Here is a 15,423-nt window from a genome sequence, read left to right on the forward strand (position 1 = left end):
TATATTTTGGGCACACCAAAGTGCTGTGGTATTGGCTGTTTTTTAAGGTTCCTCAACTCAGTCGGTGCAAACTGAACCATTACAGGATAACTTTTTTATCCTTCTGCCTGTCTGTACAACTGTTGAAAACATTTCTTCTCAGGAATGGGCAGACGTACCAAACTGCAATTTATGTTACATACTGAGGTTTATGGTCGCTTGGCGGCGTAAGAGATTGATGCTTCTAAGTCTATGCTATCAAAAGATACAACCATTTATGTCACATTTTGATACTTGAAAATTCACTCATCAAAACCTATAGGGTGCTTCGCGTTGCCCTAGAATCATGAAATTGCTCATAGACGCGTTTCTGAGTTTATCCATCATCAGACATCCAGGAATGATGACCGCACGTAGATCTGGCGTTTCAAGTTGTGTGTGAATAGTCTTGACAGCTTTATTCACGTGGCACCAATGCCACCACTGTTAAATCGAGTATTTGGCAAGTGCAAGGTTTCACAGTACAACCAAAAAAAAATCCAAAAGATGCAGATTTGTAATTATATCACACGAAAACAAAATTTTTTGTTGTTTGTTATTAGACTTTCCGCCCGACCATCTATTAAAACCCATTTTGCTTAGCAATGCGTAGACGTAACAAGCTAAAATTTATGTCACATACTAAGTTCTGTGCTCCCTAGGCAGTATAATAAACGTTAACTTACAAATCAATGCAGTCCAAAAGGTACGGCCATTTATGTGACATATTTTGATACTCGCAAACTCACTCATGAAACCCTATAGGGTACTTCGTGTTGATCAAGAATCGAAGAAACAATTTTCACAGTACAACTAAAGAAAAACAAATGTTAAATTTGTAATTATATCACTTGAAAAAATATTTCTATAGCCATTAGTTATCCTAATCAAACTTGAAATTAAAACAGTCAGTAGTTCTGTATTCAGGCTGACTGGGTCACTATGGTAAAAGTCAAACATCTGGCAAGGAATGACGTCATTCCTCCTAGACGCGTTTCGGAATTTATCCAGGAATGATGACGGCACGTAGATCTGGCGCTTCAAGTTGAGTGTGAAATAGTCTTGTCAGCCTTATTCACTAGGCACCAATGTCCCCACTGTTAAATCGTGTATTTTCTAAATGTAAACATTTTAATTGTTTTGATAATTAATTGCTGTTCAAGTGTGCATAATTTTCTAAACCCGGTACCTTACCACTCCCCAACCAACTCCCTTCTACTTCGTAGTTATAATCTGATAGTTCACTGATATTCACACATGTCCGCATATCCCTTCTTTGGAGTTTCAGAAGTATGGAGCTTTTTACCTAGCCTAATGATATAATGCCGCCAAGCCGGAGAACTAAATAGAAAAACATTATCACTTGTCCTGCTAAATGCTCCCTCGAGGGCAGCTCAATTTTCCTCTGGTGTAAGGTGGCCGCTTTTCATGTGCAATTTCCTTGGTAGTATTAACGAAATCCGTTCACCAGAAAACACAGCTTAATTGGTAAAAAGAGCGCGTCGAAGTAATTCATTGTTTTTTGTGTTTTCATGTCGCAAAAAACGCTTTTTACACATTCTGGAGCAAGAGACGCTCAGAAAAAGTTGAGGCGTGTGCCACCAGGGTGTCATAGCTACCAAATCATTGGCCGTTGACGCGACTTCCATTTGGGAGTGAGTGAAATAAACTTGGAACAGTGAGCTGAAACAAACGCTGCATCATTGTAAGAGGTATAGAGGCGAACGAGTGTATCGGGGTTTACCCAATTCATTTCATAACGCGCCTGTGCTTAGCATACAATGAATTTCATCGTAAACTAAGAGTCAAATTAAAAATGAAACTAACCTTTCCAGACTCAGTCAGTGCATGTTTATGCATATTAATGGTAATATCGTAAGATATCGGAATGATCCAGGGAATATGTTAGGCAAAATATACGATCTTAAGAAAAAAATTCAGCGGCACTGATTATTAAGCCCAGAACGCTAAAAACTGATTATAATATGCAAAAGTATGTCGTCACTAAAAGGTAGAAGTCTCAACATGTTCAGAGCAATATTTTGGTCAAAATCGGCGTGATTACCAAAAATTGAAGGCGGTAAATATTAGACACAGAAAGATGAAAATTCGTATGTAGCCTCAGTTTGATGTAAAAACATTAAATAGGTGATACCAATAATCTACCTCTACTAGTTTTCAAATTATTTACTAAAAACCAAATTTAGAACAAAAATGTCCTTATTCATGATAGATTAAATATCGTTTGTATTTGTAATACAAAGTTCTAATTACAGCACTCGGTTATGTTCATGCTATAATACAGCTGTACCAAGTTTCAAGACTGTACTCTAAATAATAATAATTATAAGGAACATTAAAGAGGCAGTTCAGAGGTCATGGTCTACTGCCTATTCTGTTCTAAGAATTCTAGCAGGCAAAGTTTAAATGCAGTCGAGCTACATCTTTTTCAGTTACTAATGCAAATTTAACTCTATTTATATAAAAATTAAGAACATTGTAAATTGTTAAACGACACGGATATTAATTAATATGTGTCCGAAAAAGGTGCCATTTACATACTTCTATCTGTGCCTAGGGTGGTTGATAGCGGATGACACGTTTGGTGGCCCACCGCGCCGTTATATAAATACAGCCAGAGAGGCAGCTGGATGAGACACTTCGCACAGAGATTACAATCTGTCCGCGTCAGTCAAACGCCTACGTGGGTTGTGCCTCTGATGACGTCAGAACTTGACAGCTAAATAAAGCGTTTCCGGTAAAAGTAGGAAGTGAACCAGCAAAGGCTGTGCGCGATCCTGAATCGCTTACATTTCACAGAAGTAACTGTTTGTGAGCGCTCGGCAATGTTGACAAAACCGAGTGGCAGGTGGCGAGATTATTTTTCCACTTTTAAGACGAGCAATTAACTTTTGATGATTAGAAGTCAGGGCGATAGACTATTTTACTTGGAACTTCCCGTAGAGTTCGCCTCTAAACTGTGGACTTGCAGACTAGAAATTGTGATCAGTAAGTTCTTCATCGCTTTCTGGCTGACTGTGAAGTGAAACATATGGATAGATGAAAATAGAGAATAATAGGAGAAATCATGGTAGTAGGCTGACGTAAATCGTAAAATGGTGGAAAATTGGTTTGCAATTCCCTCACATCTCGTAAAAAGGGTTGAGAAACGCGTAGTCTTGCTTAAAGCAGGTGGCCAATTAAGAAGATAGATATTAACACATACTGACAACAATGAAGATAAACGAAGGTGCTAAGAAATGCAGATTGTAGAGCATTGATATATTATAATAATACAGCTTTTTAATTATGTGTGTATCAAAGCAATGTAACTACTGTCAAACAAATGACTTCTTTAGCACACTAGCACATGATAATTGAGCCATATGAAGATAGAGCTTACAAAGGTTACTCGATTTTCTAAGTAAAGCGACATTTAAGGCAATGAAATAGGTTGAAAACTAGCCCAAAATGTGACTATTTCAAAAGCCCGTGTTGACTTTCAGAGAATAATAGCTATGGTTAAAAAATTGCAAAGTTCGTGACTCAATTGCAATAACGAGGTAACTAATAAAAGTGAGCTAGAGTAACGTCACCATTTTATGAAGCGGCATATTGCCAGTAATTATTTTGAAAAAGTTCGAAATAGTTTTCACGTATAATATATTTTTAAAAAAGAAAAAATTTTCTGATAACTTCTCATTTGTTTACTTAAATTATAGAAGAAAATAGAGTATAAAATGGTGTTTTGTCCTGCCTTAAATATAAGGTGAGAAAAGAAATGTGGGTTATGTGACCTGTTTTTCAGGGATATGGAGGCTTCATTAAAGGCAACCTACAAGTTGTATGGAGAAAAAAGTGAGGACAACAACCATAGTGACTTCTCCGCTTCCCCTTTTTGTTGCAGTATTGAGAAGGACACGAACCATAGTATTTTCTCTCCGTCTACCTTAAATGTTTTAGTGAACGTGGTTCCTATGCACATACACATTGGTGCCTACGATTGTGATTAAATGAGTACTGAAAAGCGAAATGCTTTTGTGTGTTTGTCTTTCAGGTAAAGACTGATACATCTAAATAACGAAATTAATTTTGCGACAATCGAAAATTTTATTTCATGTTTCTATGTTATTTTATGTACGTGATTTGAAAAAATTCACTAAGCTAAAATAAATATCATTTCGAAGAGGTCAGCTATACTAACATCGTTTGTTTACAGTATTTACTTTTGTTCGGAAATAATTTTTTCAAAAAATAAACAAAATGTCATGAGGCGAAACACGCACTGTATCATTGGAAGAGGTACAGGGACGAGCAAGTGTATCGGGATTTACCCCAGTTCCCTACCACCAGCGCGACGTCTTCATAACGCGTCTATGCTTAACATACAAAGGATTTCACCATGATCTAAGAGTGAAATTAAAAAGTAAAATAACCTATTCCAAACTCAGTCAGTGTATACTTAAGTATATTAATGTTCAATATTGTAAGGTCTCATAATGTTCAAAGTAATACGTAATGCAAAATATACGATCTTAAGAAATCTGTGACACTGAATAATAAGGCTAGAAGGTTAAAAATTGGTCATAATATGCTAAAGTTATAAGCCCCAATTCGATCAGAGCAATGTTTTAGGCAAAATCAGCGTTTTTACGAAAAATTGAAGACGGTAAATATTAGACTCAGAAAGATGAAAATTCCTCCACTTTGTGCCTCAGAAAGTTATTATTGACACGGTGAGCTTGACCCTCGTCGCCGTGGCGTGTTTGGTCGGCCACTGAGACTCAAAGAACTTCCGGTTGTCTCGGGACTCGTTATCGTTATCTCATCCTGCTCGTCACACGTCTGTTCCATGCAACTGGAAGCCTATGTACGCTTCCAGTTATTATGTAAAACCTAATTAAAATTACTAAAACGTTCTGATCAGACATGTAGCTAAAATTAACGTTTTCTACGGTCGTGACAAAGAGATGTCTCGTGTTTTTCTTGAATATTGAAAGAGAGCGTTTGTGGATGGATGACGAAACGGGGTGTTTGGAGATTGCCACTGAGAAGGAGATGGTATTCAAAATTGATGATTCAGTTTTGTATAAGTGTAAACTGTAATTTACCACAGACGGTAATATAGTGTAAGTCGCTGGAAATATTTCTGTTTTCATTAATTAGATTTCAACTTTCTACTCTTTCAAATAATTTCTGTTACGTATTTCTTTTAAGAGAAATATTATTTCTGCAGAATGCTATTGCTGTAAGTAATTAATTCTTTAAATGGGCCACACATTGCAGTTACATGGCGCCGCTTATGACTTTTTTTTCCAGAGAGCAGCGTAGTTCGACATCTTACATTCAAGTAAGTAAAAATAAAAACTTCATTTGACGAGATTAGACGGAATAAGTAAGTTACATCGTGGCAATTAGCCTCTGGTTCTCTTACGAGATTACGGAAGAGAGAGGGAGAGTGTGTTAGCTGGATACTTTCTGTTAGACGGACATCCACACTCTTTACTGTATATGTGTAGTAATTCTGGCCTCCTAGTGTGCGACGCAGGAGATACAATGACATTTTTAAAAATGGTGGATAAATATTTTTTCTACAGTCTGCGCTTTGCAGCTCCAGAACTGCAGATTTTTAGATGTCGTAAGCTAGAACTTCTCTCTGGTTGAAGGGATGTAAAACATATGTTGTAACCACAGTTTTAAAATTATGAGAAAAGCGTTAAAACAACGTTTTAAGAAGTCTTAATTTCAAAAACCTCCCATGGATAGTCAGAGTAATGGAATCTCATACTTTTTTATTCATTTATTTTATAAATGAAGTGATAGTGGACCACAGACAGTAGCTTCGTCGTTCATTGCACTGTTAACAGCAAACTCGCCTCTATTTTCGTATAGAAGTTTTTTGCCACAGTACCCTGGCGACCGAGTTTTTGAGATATTTTGCTGGTTGTAGTGCTTCGTTAACTTCTCAGAAGAAATCCGATTAACGCGAATACTTTGCTCTTGCACTAAGTGTTGGTGTAGTACTTGAATAAGGGCTTGTGTATAGATACAATCCGTAGTCGGTTCACTTCAGTTTGCCTCTTCCTTATGCTGCACTTATATTTGTATTTGATAATACGATATTGTGAAGCTGTGTCCCTAGCTGCATGCTACTGAACCGGTTCTAATATATGCCAAAACACTCCACGAGGTTCAAGACATGTTTCACCTGATTATGTCTAAAGAATGCGACCTGTGTTGGAAAAAACATATTTTGTACACATATACCTAAGGCGTAATTCACTTCTAGCTTTACCTATCAACAGTGGTGGCAATAGAAGAATCTGGAACTTGTACAAAATAATTTCTTATCAAAACTACCTTGATTTTCTTTGTGTTTCAGATGGCACAAAAGAAATAAACCGTCTTTCGAATGTTTCAAGATTTATTAAGATCATTCGCGACTTACAAGGAGACCACACAGCTATCGGATTTTTATAATGTCTTATAATTGTGGCACGTCAATCTCAGAAACAAAATATCAGTGCCCCAAAGTAGTTCTACGCAACTCTCAAAAATTCTCGAGAAAATAGACTTTCAAAACTTTCAAGTTTACATAGCATCTCTAATTGCCCTGTGCGAGAAAGGTTTTACGATGGTACAATGCTTGCGTGCCATGTGGCGGTTCGGGTTCGATTTCCTCTAGCCATTCACGCTTACAAATTTTGTACTTACTGTCAGTCTCGTGTTTTAGATGTTTGTATTCTCTTTCGCCTGCTTCATTTACCGCATTTTTGTATTTTCTCCTTTCAGCAGTTAAATTCAATGTCTTCTTTGTTACCCAAGGATTTCTACTAGTCCTCGTCTTTTTACCTACTTGATCCTCTGCTGCCCTCACTACATCTCTCAGAACTACCCATTCTCTTCCACTCTATTCCTTTCCCTTTTTCTTGTCAATTGTCCTCTAATGCTTCCTCTGAAACTCTCTACAACTCCTGGTACTTTCAGTCTATCCAGGTCCCATCTCCTTAAATTCCGAACTTTTCGCAGTTTCTTCAGTTTTAATCTATAGTTTATAACCAATAAATTGTTGTCGGAGTCCAAATCTGCCCTGGAAATATCTTACAATTTAAAATCTGGTTCCAAAATCTCTGTCTTACCATTATAAAATCAGCCTTCTCGTGTCTCGAGGTCTCTTCCATGTATACACCCTTCTTTTTTTTGTCATCAATCTTCTGACTTTTTTGATACGGCGGCCCGCCACGAATTCCTCTCCTGTGCTAACCTCTTCATCTCAGAGTAGCACTTGCAAACTATGTCCTTAATTATTTGCTGGATGTATTCCAATCTCTATCTTCCTCTACAGTTTTTGCCCTCTACAGTTTCCTCTAGTAACATGGAAGTCATTACCTCATATCTTAACAGATGTCCTATCATCCCGTCCCTTCTTTTTATCAGTGTTTCCCATATATTCCTTTCCTCTCCAATTCTGCGTAGAACCTCCTCATTCCTTACCTTATCACTCCACATAGTTTACAACATTCGTCTGTAGCACCACATCTCAAATGCTTCGATTCTCTTCTGTTCTGGTTTTCCCACAGTCCCTGTTTCACTACCATACAATGCTGTACTCTAGACGTAAATTCTCAGAAATTTCTTCCTGAAATTAAGGCCGACATTTGATATTAGCAGACTTCTCTTGGCCGGGAATATCCTTTTAGCCATTGCTCGTCTGCATTTTATGTCCTCCTTACTCCGTCCCTCATTGGTTATTTTATTGCCTAGGAATCAGAATTCATTAACTTCATCTACTTCGTGACCATCAATCCTGATGTTAAGTTTCCCGCTGTTCTCATTTCTGCTACTTCTCATTATCTTCGTCTTTCTTCGACTTACTCTCAGTCCATACTCTGTACTCATTAGACTGTTCATTCTGTTCAGCAGATCATGTAATTCTTCTTCACTTTCACTCAGGATAGCAATTTCATCACTGAATCGTATCATTGATATCCTTTCACCTTGAATTTTAATTCCACACCTGAATCTTTCTTTTATTTCCATAATTGCTTCCCCGATGTATGTATTTAAAGAGTAGGGGTGAAAGGCTACAATCTTGTCTTACACCCTTTTTAATACGAGCACTTCGTTCTTGACGTCCACTCTTATTTTTCCCTCCTTGCTGTTGTACATATTGTATATTACCCGTCTTTCCCTATAACATACCCCCACTTTCATCAGAATTTCGGACACCTTGCACCATTTTACATTGTCGAGCGCTTTTTCCAGTTCGACAAATCCTATGAACGTGTTTTGATTTTTCTTTAGTCTTGCACCCATTGTTAACCGCAACATCAGAATTGCCTCTTTCATGCCCTTACATTTCCTAAAGCCAAACTGATCGTCATCTAGCGCATTCTCAGTTTTCTTTTCCAATCTTCGGGATATTATTCTTCTCAGCAACTTGGATGCATGAGCTGTTAAGCTGATTGAGCGGTAATTCTCGCACTTGTCAGCTCTTGCCGTCTTCGGAATAGTGTGGATGATGCTTTTCCGAAAGTCAGATGGTATGTCGCCAGACTCTTACATTCTACACACTGAAACGTCCCCTTTGAACAGTTATACAAGACTGTGCTTAAACTGACACACAATATTTTTAGCGCAGCGCAATCTGACTTTCAAAAATCCCTACAAAAAAATGGCCCTGACTAACATTAACCTATGCGTTTCACAAATTGCTTACCTCAAAAAAATCTTGGTTACTCAAACTACTGCAATACAGCGAGCGCCACTACTGCCAGCTAAATAAAAGATTCAAACTACAGAAGGCACTAACTACTGATAGGCATAGTTAGCAAATGAAAGATTTTGATAGAGAACAAATGATGTATTTACCTTAATAGTCATAACATATATAGCAGTTCATGACATCCAGTCTTACAAATTTCCAAACTCCACCATCTCACTCCCCACATCCACCACTACTGGCGGCTCACCTCCAACTGCGCAACGCTATGCCTTGTTCACATCCAGCTGCCCAACACTACAATGGCAGACAACAATGCAAACTAGCCACAGACTGCACACAGCACAGCCAGTGATTTTCATACAGAGGTGGCGTTACCAATAAAAAAATACAGAGCGCTACGTAACGTTGCCAATATAAAAACCTAAACAGCCTTCTTACATAGCCCCCATGTTCACCACAAAAAATTTTACAAATTGTTTTGGGCAGTGGCCAATACAGATTTGAAAAAATTTTTCATAATTACAATAACAAAGAAATCAAATGCACACACTTATTGATACAATGTTGATCAAAAGCTAAAATTTTCTCACAGTCCATAAAGACAGTCCTGATCGTTCATCACAGTAAAATAGCAGTGTTTTTCTCAAAGTCTGAGCAGTAGAAGAAAATGCACACGGAAGTAGTGGATTTCCATGCAGTCTTGAAGAAGTAGTGTTGTCCTTCCAACGAAAAGACAGTGCTGACTCTTGACATGCAGACAGGTAATGGGCCACAACAGAGCAAACCCACCGCAGAGTCAGTCGAAATTTTGAAGAATATTGGTACGTAGGTCATCACAGAGTAGACCCACTGTAGTCATGGTAGAGATTACGGTATTGGTGGGCCACCAGAGGTGCAGACCCACTGCAGTCCTTGTAGAAATAATGGTAATGGTGGACCATCAAAGATGCAGACCCACTGTAGTCCTTGTAGAGACGGCCAGCAGCCATCTGTTGCAACTGTGAAGGTGCACAATCACCATCGAAGAGTCTTGCGGACATATAGCAAGTTCATAAACCACCACTTGTGCACTCACAAAGTTTTTGAAATTGTCCTTAGAACCAGCAATGCTGTCATCCAGTCCCTTGCTGAATTATTAACACACATGCAAACACTAACAGTCCCTACTTCTCACATATTGTCCGTATACTATGACCAACAGAAACATGTGCAGTGAACTGTAACTTACAAGTTACTTAATTTGATGAACTGGTGTCAATTACAATTTTATAACATAAGAATACAATAACAAAGGTACAAAATACATCATTAAAGAACATAACAATACAGATAACATTTGTAGTAAAACAGGGTTTATTAAAGAATAGAAATAAACATGTACATCAGTGTTACAGGAATTATGACATAAGTACATACATGAAAGATCAGAATAACTTTTGAAACATCAACTTCACACATGAGCATTAAAACAAAACAGAGTAAATAATGTCTAAACATCGCTACAAAGTAAATAACATAGTATTAGAAAAATTCTACAACATAAATCTGATTAGATAAACACATAAAGACAGGAAAAACACAAATACCCAAGGGTAGACAAACACATAGGGGGATAACACAAAAGGAAGGAACAGAGTTCATTTTCAGTGTAACATTTCGTACTGCAGTATTTTGCAAACAAAACTTTTTTTTCTTGGAGATCTCCCTTCATTCATCATTATTCCCAAAAAGTCCTATCTACACCTCCTTTCTGTATTCTATTCATATTTCTTTCAAAATAATTATTTCTCATTGTACAATACTCATTTTGACCCAAATCTTTTTCATATAACTTCTCAATGCATTTCTTCCAATTCATCGCAACTCATTCTCTTTATAGTCTACCCCACTCTTAAGCTAACTAAAATTTACTGAGCTCAGATGCTAAACTAAGGGACGAGGCAATGCAGCAGCGCAAAACAATTAACACAAACAGCAATGACAAAAAAATGGAAAATTGCAAAGCAAGCTACAGTAAATCTAAATTACCAAGCAATGCAACATTACAACTAATATGAGCCAGTGTGCAGCAACAAGTAAAATAAACCAGTAGTAAAACTAGCTTAACAGAGTAAAACGAAGTGAAATTTAGTAGCACTATGTGTGGCAAACAGCAGCAGCAAATGCAATAACTTATATCTGAACATGGCATAGCTCAAGCAGAAAAAATATTACACTAAATACAACAATGCAGACAAGGGAAATGTATATTCACATCTTAATGTCTATGTAATTAAAGTGGTGCACCACAACTTATTCTACAAAAGAAATTACCAAGTACTTGAAAAGAAAATTCTGTATGCAAATCCTGTGAAGGGAAATGTTTTTTTTGGTGCTCATTCGTTTTTTTTAAGCACATCATAAAGTTACTATTTACTGGATCTGTAGGCATAAAATATCTATATTAGTACATCTATAAAATTTTATTTTAACCAATGCTGCAGTTCAGCTAGGAACTAGATATTAAACAAAATTGGCAAAGCAAGGCGTGAAACGTCATTCACTAGCCATATGGCATTTCATAATGCAGTAAACAATCTTTCAACTAGCAAGACAATAGACATGAAATGTTTTTCACCATTTCATTTCAGTAAATATCATAAACTAAGAACTCTACAGTGTAATCATGTTTTCAAGTTTGAGGGTGTCATATTTACGATGCTTTCTACAAAGGAATGTCAATAGTGAGGATAATGGCCTCCCCTTTTTTTTCCACCTGTACCTCTGAAAGGCACACACTAATGGTTTTTTTCCAGGCGATTGTCATGCAGCTGGGTGCCCACGACGCATTACGTGAAGGTGGCCACTTAACTTTCTTACCGAAATATTTACGACAGCAGTTTCCACTACAGTGACAGTCTCATATAAAAATATTTCACAGGTCAAAAATTTGCGTTACAAATCTGTAGAAGCAAAATCGTATTGATATAACAGTGTCCAAAAAATTTTCGTTGGCATTGTAATACATTCACGGATTTACATACATTTGATAACTCTTAAATTACGATTCTTGGTTTCCAACAACCTTTTTCACAAACCAGAGTCCCTAACCACTCCTCATTATTCCTTACCTTATTCGTCGACACTTCTTCAATATTTCATCATAACAGATACGTGGCATAATCAAATAACTCATATAGCATCAGCTTATTGATCATAAACATACTGCAACAGCATAATACACATAGTCATCGTAATAATAACATCATAACACCTCAGTCAAATCTCAAAAACGTCGTAGCTTTCTGCAATAATGTCAAAACCTAAATAAAAAACCTCTGCTCATTTCAACAGTGTCATCTGCCTCAAACGTACTTTAAAAATCGTGATCCCATACTAAATATATCATTCAAAGCTCTCATAATGTCACAATGGGTCCGAAAAAATATGAACAGTTCACAAAGTACAGACAAAATACAATTTCGTAAGTGTGAAGTTATCCAACTGTGTAATTACGTAAACATCTGTCACTGATGTAGTAAAATAAATATTTGTCTCTCTCAGTTAAATGATCAGATATCTGTGTAATTCTGTGTTTGAGAAAAATGGTACCGATGTGTAGAGTTGTATAAGCAAATACCATATTAGCTAGGGCTCCTTGTGCTTGCCACACACATGGTACACAAAGTAAGCGTGTACCCCCTGAGGATTAATGTAATTATACCCTCAGGTGTTACAGATTACAGCAATGGAATGAAATGTATCACAGAAAACCTTTGTATCATTGTACTTCAAATATCTTAAAAAATAATGTTTTAAGTACAAAATTAATCACTCAAATACGTGTACTGTAGTGCTAAACTGTGCGTCATGTTGTAAGATAATCTCTGTGGAAGTCTCGCAGTTATCGTCCTCCGAAAGCTAAGTTCTACAGAAGTCAATGTACTTACCTCATGATAAACTAAAGTGAAATGCTTTGCGTATAGATATCTTAATTATTACGCTTATTGTTGTGATGAAGAAAGTACTGTGCTGTAACGTATTGTTGTGCTATGGAAAAGGCAGTCTCATTGTAGCTATACGACAAAAGTTACTACCAAAACATGTTTTACTTTCCAGAATAATTCAGAAAACTGTGCAGATATAAAACAGATACACTGCAAAAGCAACATTGTAAATTGTCACTCATTAGTAGCGTCGTGATAAAATCGTGTAGCTGTCATATAAACTAACCACTGTGTCATCTGGTATCTCACAGAAAGTACTTTAACTCCAGAATGTATTTTCAAGTAAACCAAAATGTTGCATTAAAATCTCACCAGCAGTAGCGGTAAATGTTCTAGGTATGTGAGCCTTATAGTCGTTATGTAATCGTGCAACTAACAAGCAAGAATGTACACACACAATAACACTGTGTTGTCTGTTCACAATAACAATGCATTCGTAATTTCTGTTTAAATAAGTTCTCTTGGTTCTTGACTGGATATTTAATTTCAAATATTGTTTCATGTTAACAGATTCTAAGTCTGACAAAGCATACTAGCAATGTAAAGTGAAAAGTTATATGGCAAAGACAAACTTGAAAAGCAGGTTATCTTTCAATAAACGGTTTTACATGTGAAATGTGGTGCAATCCTTTACTCTTCCTAGTACGCAGAGTTTCAACTTCAATGCAATTCTCATGCGGTATACGTCGGTAAAGAATACTGGAATTTTTCTCAATGTTAGCGTCTATGTTATTTTTCTCTGAGCCAGCCGGCGGACATGGCTGCCTGCGGTGTGAGTCATTGTCTGCTAACTCTTTGTTGGCATGCGTCGTTATTGAGATTAGGAGACCTAACTTCCACAAATTCACCTTGACGAGAAGGCCCTGCCCTGTTTGAAGCTCGCCAGTTCTGATGGAATTCAGGTCTGTCGTTTTGTCGGTAGTTTACATAGTTTCCTGTTCGTGGATCATGTGGTGGAGAATTTCTCCATGAGTCGTAACTGTGCGGTGGACTGTTGCATCTGAAGTTATTCTGTCTCCCTTGATAATAATTATTTTGGTTCCCATATTGTCTGTTTCTCTGATTGTCCCTGTCATATTCATTACTATGGAAATGCGATCTTTCTCTGTAACTATTATTCTGCCAACGGTTGTCATATGGGTGGTGTCTGTTTTGGTCACGATTTGCGTTGTAAGAATAGACTTGTCGTGTCCAGTTATTGTTTCTGTCGTCACGGAATTGTGACAGATGTAACCTGTAGTGATTGTTTTCCTGTTTTCGCATACCGCGACTGTCTGTGTCAATTTCTAATTGTTGTAAGAGTCCCTGAAAAGCTTCAATGTCGTCTTTGCAACGTCCTGCCAAAATAATATTTCTTAAATGTTCAGGAAATTTCATTAAGCAAATGCGGATGAGTTCTGAAGGGCTGTATGGGTTTGAAAGATATTGATGCTTGTGCAACATGTCTTCAAAATATTTGACAAGACTGGAAAATTCAGATTGTTCAAAGTGTTTCATCATCATAATGCTATGTTTTACTCGGTCTTGTTTAGCTTGAGACCAATATGCTGAGAGGAAGGCATGGTAAAATTCTCCTTCACTGTGACAATCGTGAATGACCGATCGCATTCTTACAGCTGGTTCATTCTCTAAATAGCCACACATAAATTCTAATCTGTGCTCTAATGACCAGTTGGGAGGAAAACAATGAGAGAATTGATGGAGGCACGCTTGTGGATGAATGTCGTTGCCAGAATTCTTAAATGTTTTGAATTTACGTGTAGTAATGAACAGCTTATAGTCAAAATCATCATGTCAGCGAGTCTCATGTCGGTCATTGTTATGTCGTTTCGGCGGTTCCATCTCAAAATTCGGTGCACATTGCCAATTTCTTTCATAACTTCCGAAATGCCCTGTGTTATTATTTAGTGGATGTGCCGTATTTCTATGTCCCTCTACCCGTATTGGAGCGCGAGTGTCCTCTGAAATATGTAATTCTTGTATTACCTGTGTCAGCTGATCTTGTACTTCCCGGATATCTCTTTGTGTTCCGTATTAATTTGATTTTGATTTTGTTCGAATTTCCTAATTTGTTCGCACTCTTCTGTGTCATTAAAGACTACCGGTTTTGTGTCATTCAGATTATCATCTACCTTCGTAGATAAATTATTTAGCTGATCCGAAAGTTCAACTACTTTCTCTGATAATGAACTAATTTCCTCCATGTGTCTTTCTGAACCAATTTTCAGAGTATCTACTGTGTCCTTTAAGTTTTCCTGAGTTTTTGCAAGTTGCGTAACCAAATCGGTAGATGCAACTCAGTCAATTTTAGCTTGCAAGGTCTGATGATTTTCATGAACAATAGTGTGCAGTTCTTTTATGGCTGCTTCGTGATTCTGTAACGCATTCTCATGCCGCGAAAAAATAGGTTTAAAATCCCCACAAATTTGTGTTTTTACGTCATTACAGACTTTTTGACATTTCGATTCAATGTTATGTAGCTCAGTAGTTAAATCTTCACGTGTTTGTTCAAGTGTGGTGTCTAACTTCCGAAGATTTTGTTCCATTGTGTCTAACTTTTGAAACTTTTGCTGTGTTTGTCTCTGATTTTGTTCCATTGTGTCTAACTTTTGAAGATTTTGTTCCATTGAGTCTAACTGTTGCTATGTTTGTCTCTGGTGTTGTTCCATTGTGTCTAACTTTTGAAGCTTTTGT

This window comes from Schistocerca americana, chromosome 6 (assembly GCF_021461395.2).
Source record: "Schistocerca americana isolate TAMUIC-IGC-003095 chromosome 6, iqSchAmer2.1, whole genome shotgun sequence".
NCBI lineage: Eukaryota > Metazoa > Arthropoda > Insecta > Orthoptera > Acrididae > Schistocerca > Schistocerca americana.